The following is a 5,106-nucleotide window of genomic DNA, read 5'->3' as shown; positions in this document are numbered from 1 at the left end:
GGAGCAGATCGGACAGCGGTGGAGGATTTCGGAAGGCCTCTTTATGCTGAACTTTACGTCCCGAAAAGTCAGAGATGATGACGTATGTAGAGAGCCACACGTCAACAGGAGATTGTATCAGGCTCGATCATACGAAAACTGCTTGCTTGTCGAAGGCGGTCCGATATGCTGGTGGTTTTTGCTGAGTGGTTTTGTGCTGCCGTCGTTGTCCACGTCCGCCTGCAGTTGGAATTAATATTCCAACAACTTTCACTGAAGCATGTAAGGCTAATTGCCATGGCACACCTGGACAGCTTTGACAGCTAGCGAATTCACATGATTCATGCAGCCTACGACATCCCTTTTTAAAGCAAAAAATTCTTACCAGATGAAGCTCCCTGAATAGGGAAAGCATACCGCAGTCCCAAAAATGCATTAGAGCCCATGAGAGGGCGAAGCTGGGTGGCTCGCCTCGCAGCGGACTGCATTGTGATGATCTACACTTTCCGTTAAAGAGGATCGATCAATCTTCACCGAAAGCACCTCCTCTGCCCTAACTCTGACCCTAACCTGAACACACACAAATATTTGTAAGCATGCCAATTCTGCCTGGAAAGGAAAAAATAAATGACGAAATCGACGGAATTCACCCAATATAATAAATGCAAATGTCTTTGAATGAATACCAAGCCTCTCGACAACGATGAGATGAAGGTCGATTGAACCGTTAGCCATGCCTTCGTGAATGGGCACAAAACCACTGTAAAAGTGTCGGAATCTGCCATCAAAATAGTCAATTAAGAGCACGCATGAAACCTGGAAAATATTTGTATTTCGGCGGATGTAGAGGAGTTCCAACCTGTAAATTTATGAATGCGTGTATGAACTCCCGAAATCAGAGGAATTCTTTCAAGGTTTGGCACCTCCAAAACCCTAAAGCCTGACAAAAAGAAAAGAATTCCATCGCTGAGTATTTTAGGGGAGAATCACATAGCCCCTCTAGCTTGTTATAAATACTCACTTCCATTCACTTCTCCTCCATCTCTCAGTTACATCAAAAAACTGTTTGTGGCATTCTGTTTGTGTGTGCGAATGAAGATTGCAGGTGTTGTGATAATGGCCGTTGTGGTCCTGGCAATTGTCATGAGCTCATGTGAGGCACAACAAGCGTCCAATGTGAGGGAAACTTATAATTACTATAACCCACAAAGCATTGGTTGGGATTTGGGTAAGGCCTCTACATACTGTGCTACCTAGGATGCCAACAAGCCCCTAGAGTGGAGGAAGAAAGTCGGATCGGGTCCCAGATATCACAAGGTACAGAGAATTGTCTTAGGGGTAGAGCAAAATGCAGTCTCTTTCGACCAGCCCGGATTCTCCCAGCAAGCGAGAAGCAAGCCCTGGTTCTTTTATTAGACCAGCCTCGGGTTCAACCAACTTCGGTTGATTTCTCCCAGCCCTCGGTTTCGACCAGCTCTCGGGTGAGTTCGTTAAGCGATCTTGCAGTTTGAGCTATCGCATGTGAGACAAGTTGTAGGTTAGTGGGCCCAAAGAGTTAGACAAATGGTAAATTTGTGGGCCCACAGTGTAAAACGTGGTGATTTATTACTACTTTGTATGTGACATCTCTGCATGCACTCCAAGTGTCCTTTGCAAAGGTACATCTCTATATCCATTACAACTTTTGCATAGGCTCGCGAAGGCTCTATGCCATAAGGTGACCCTCATTGTTGTATTATTTTATGCCTTAGCTGGGGCTGTTGTAAGCGACAACCTTCAAGTGGGCTATTACAATACTATTTGTTCTGATGCGGAACCCATTATGCGTCAGGTGGTTAGCAGTGCATTCCTCAACTTTACTGGAGCAACTGCTAAGATTATACGGTTGCATTTCCATGACTGTTTTCTTAGGATAGGTATCAAAATTACGTTTGCTAATGTACTTTGCTAGAGTGCTAGTAGCATAGCATAGCAGAAATCCTCAACAGAAAACATAACAGATTGTGTGAAAGTAGCCCTAACCCCAGACAACGAATTCAATAACACCTCCGCATAGAAATACTCATAATTTCAATTGGTATCAAAACTTTGACCCTAACTTGAACACACACAAATATTTGTAAGCATGCCAATTCTTCCTGGAAAGGAAAAAATAAATGCCAAAATCGACGGAATGCACCCAATATAATAAATGAAAATGTCTTTGAACGAATACCAAGCCTATCGACAATGATGAGATGAAGGTCGATTGAAGCGTTAGCCATGCCTTCGCGAATGGGCACAAAACCACTGTAAAAATGTCGGAATCCGCCATCAAAATAGTCAATTAAGAGCACGCATGATACCTGGAAAATATTTGTATTCTGGCAAGATGTAGAGGAGTTCGAACCTGTAAATTTTTGAATGCGTGTAAGAACTCCAGAAATCAGAGGAATTCTTTCAAGGTTTGGCACCTCCGAAACCCTAAAACCTAACAAAAAGAAAAGGATTCTGTCGCTCAGTATTTTAGCTGCTAAGATTATACGGTTTCATTTCCACGACTGTTTTGTCAAGGTAGGTATCAAAATTATGTTTTCTAATGTACTTTGCTAGAGTGCTGGTAGCATAGCATAGCAGAAATCCTCAACAGAAAACATAACAGATTGTGTTAAAGTAGCCCTAAGCCCAGATAGTGAATTCAATAACACCTCCGCGCAGAAATACGAATAATTTCAATCAGTGACACAAATTTAAAGACTTTTAATGACAGATTTTGCAGGCATCTGCAACTTTTACATGTAAAGGATCATTTGAATGCTAAAATACATTGAACTGTCTAAAAGAATAGACGTGATTTATGTTGGGCGTATGGGCAATTACACGAGTTTCTTAGCCCTGGCAGGGACTACCGCTACGACAGTGGCTCCCTTGTTTGAATAGCTTTTAAATTCAGAAACTATATACAATTAGCCACAACATGAAATACTGGATAACCTGGAGGACACAAAAGGGGGTTTTTCATCATTTCGTTGTAAAATTTCATTTCGATTTCCACTGTTTTTTCTTTCAAATGGTGTTCTCAACTCTATGGATGGATAAACACTATTGTTGTCCAATATCGTAATGTAAATTTCCCTTAATTATTGTCCAATATCATAATGTAAATTTCTTGCATGGAGAAATTGATAGCTAAATAATTTACATGCCATAAAAGAGGTCATAATCCATAGAGAACTATTCCCACAATGAAGATGAGTGAATGCATCATAAAATGTGAATTAGGCCCGAAATACTTACAATAAAATTGATATGTCTTTGCAACTAATTAATTTACATATAATTATGTCTTCTAATGCCAACTCTCAATATTCAAATAATATATATTTTCCCATATACCGTCCATAACCTATAATATCATATAGCATAGGTCATATAAAACCATACCACTCACACCTCCTTTAGAAAAACTCACCTCTCTTAATATACGACTCACACCTTTAAAAAATAATCCATACGCTTTTATGATTTTTCTTTTAAAAGGGACACAAAGCATATTATATGAGTTCACTCATGAAATATGCCACCAGTTTTTATATTACCATACGACCTTCACAAATGGAGTTTAGCATATTACACCAATATATAATAAGCAATGACCATGCGAGCACAATGCCTATAATAAAGACCCCACGGTCTTCAAAAAGTTTCAACGCAGAGCCAATATACCATCCTCCATTCCATTAATGCAACATTCACCATAAACATTCTTCAAAAAGCTGTACACCGCACGACAAAGATATTCAATGGTATTCACGATATGGAACTTAACACGGAGAACTTAGTAATCACACACGGATTTCAAAAAAAGGCACACTGTCTTTGCAAAGCATGCAAGAGACCATCCATGAACGCACACAGGGTTTCAGTGTCTCACGGTGAGCTTCAACATATTGTATGTAGAAAAACCACCAACACAGTAAGGTCTTCCACTGTGCATTCCTCCAGCAATATGTGCATTCCTCCAGCAATATGCCATTCAACACATGAAGAGCAAGGGGGCCGAGCCTCGAGCGATGAAAGGAGAGATTTTGCAGAGATTCCTCACACAGGAAGTTAATTCAAGGAGACACCAACGTTGAAAACAGAGGGAGAGTTTGTAACTGATAAAACAAGAAGAGGGACAGAGGATAATGACAAAGAATGGATAGGGATTTGACAGATAATAATGGCAGAGGTCTGCAGGAGTTACAATGCAAAAAGATAATTTGGGAGTCGTCTTTGTTACCATGTAAGGACAGAAGTAACTACACGAATGAAGTAACTACACCAATGAATTGATTCATTTTCATTAAGATATCATATGTCTATATAAAAAGATAGGTAGACGATTGGGTTTCATCTTGCAATGTTTCTTCGTCTTCCAATTTCTTTTTATTTTTACTATTTACAAAATTTACATTAGTTTACCTAATCCAAAATATTAGGTGTCCACATATTCAAAGAATAAAGTTTTCTAAACAAAGATTAGCTTAGAATTTTAAATCCCAACTTCCTTTTATTTTTATTATCTACAAAATTTACGTTGGTTTACCTAATCCCAAATATTTTTGTTTCTAACATATCCAAAGAATAAATTTCTCTAAACAAAGATTAGCTTAGAATTTTAATTCCATTGTTGTGGTTCATGTAGTTGGAGTTGCCATTTGAGCTAGAGATACTTGATTTATATGTGCATGCTGTAAATAGATTTAAACATCAACAATATTGGCTTTGTAAATTTTGACAATATCGTTTGACACTAAAGAATATTTACGCCATAAGGCGTTTCCCTATGAAACCAACTCCTTCACCTGATTACGTGTCCTCTGTTTGCGCCTTTGGATCTTTTGTTAGACGATTAGCTTCTGCTCGGCCATTGATTTGAATTGCAAACCGTTTTGGCAACAGCCTTCTGGACGTGGGCAAGAAGGGGCATGCAGAGTCGCTTTCCAACGGAGATATTTGAGCCGCCTCGTGGCGTCGCTGCACCATGGGAAAGTCGAAAATTCGAATGCCAGACGAACCTCACCGCCTGAAGTCGAACCATGAAATCTTTGGCGGATCTTGTTTATTTAAGCACCTTGATGCAATCTATGAACTTGACGATTA

The 5,106-nt window shown here is 39.6% G+C and overlaps 1 long non-coding RNA gene across 1 annotated transcript; it reads right to left on the bottom strand.

Moving 5' to 3' along the window:
• Window positions 1-393: 393 nt before the first annotated feature.
• LOC149196292 (uncharacterized) lies at window positions 394-2,480 on the bottom strand. Its single transcript, XR_016254113.1, has 2 exons — window positions 2,195-2,480; window positions 394-549 (listed from the first exon to the last, which is right to left on the bottom strand). It is a non-coding gene; the product is annotated as an uncharacterized LOC149196292 (long non-coding RNA).
• Between the last annotated feature and the right edge of the window lie 2,626 nt (window positions 2,481-5,106).

Source organism: Pinus tabuliformis, chromosome 2_2, assembly GCF_031772625.1.
Source record: "Pinus tabuliformis cultivar Carrire ecotype Pingquan chromosome 2_2, CPIR1, whole genome shotgun sequence".
Taxonomy (NCBI): domain Eukaryota; kingdom Viridiplantae; phylum Streptophyta; class Pinopsida; order Pinales; family Pinaceae; genus Pinus; species Pinus tabuliformis.
Note: the sequence above shows the minus strand (reverse complement) of the source record. Positions and strands in the feature narration are given on the sequence as shown.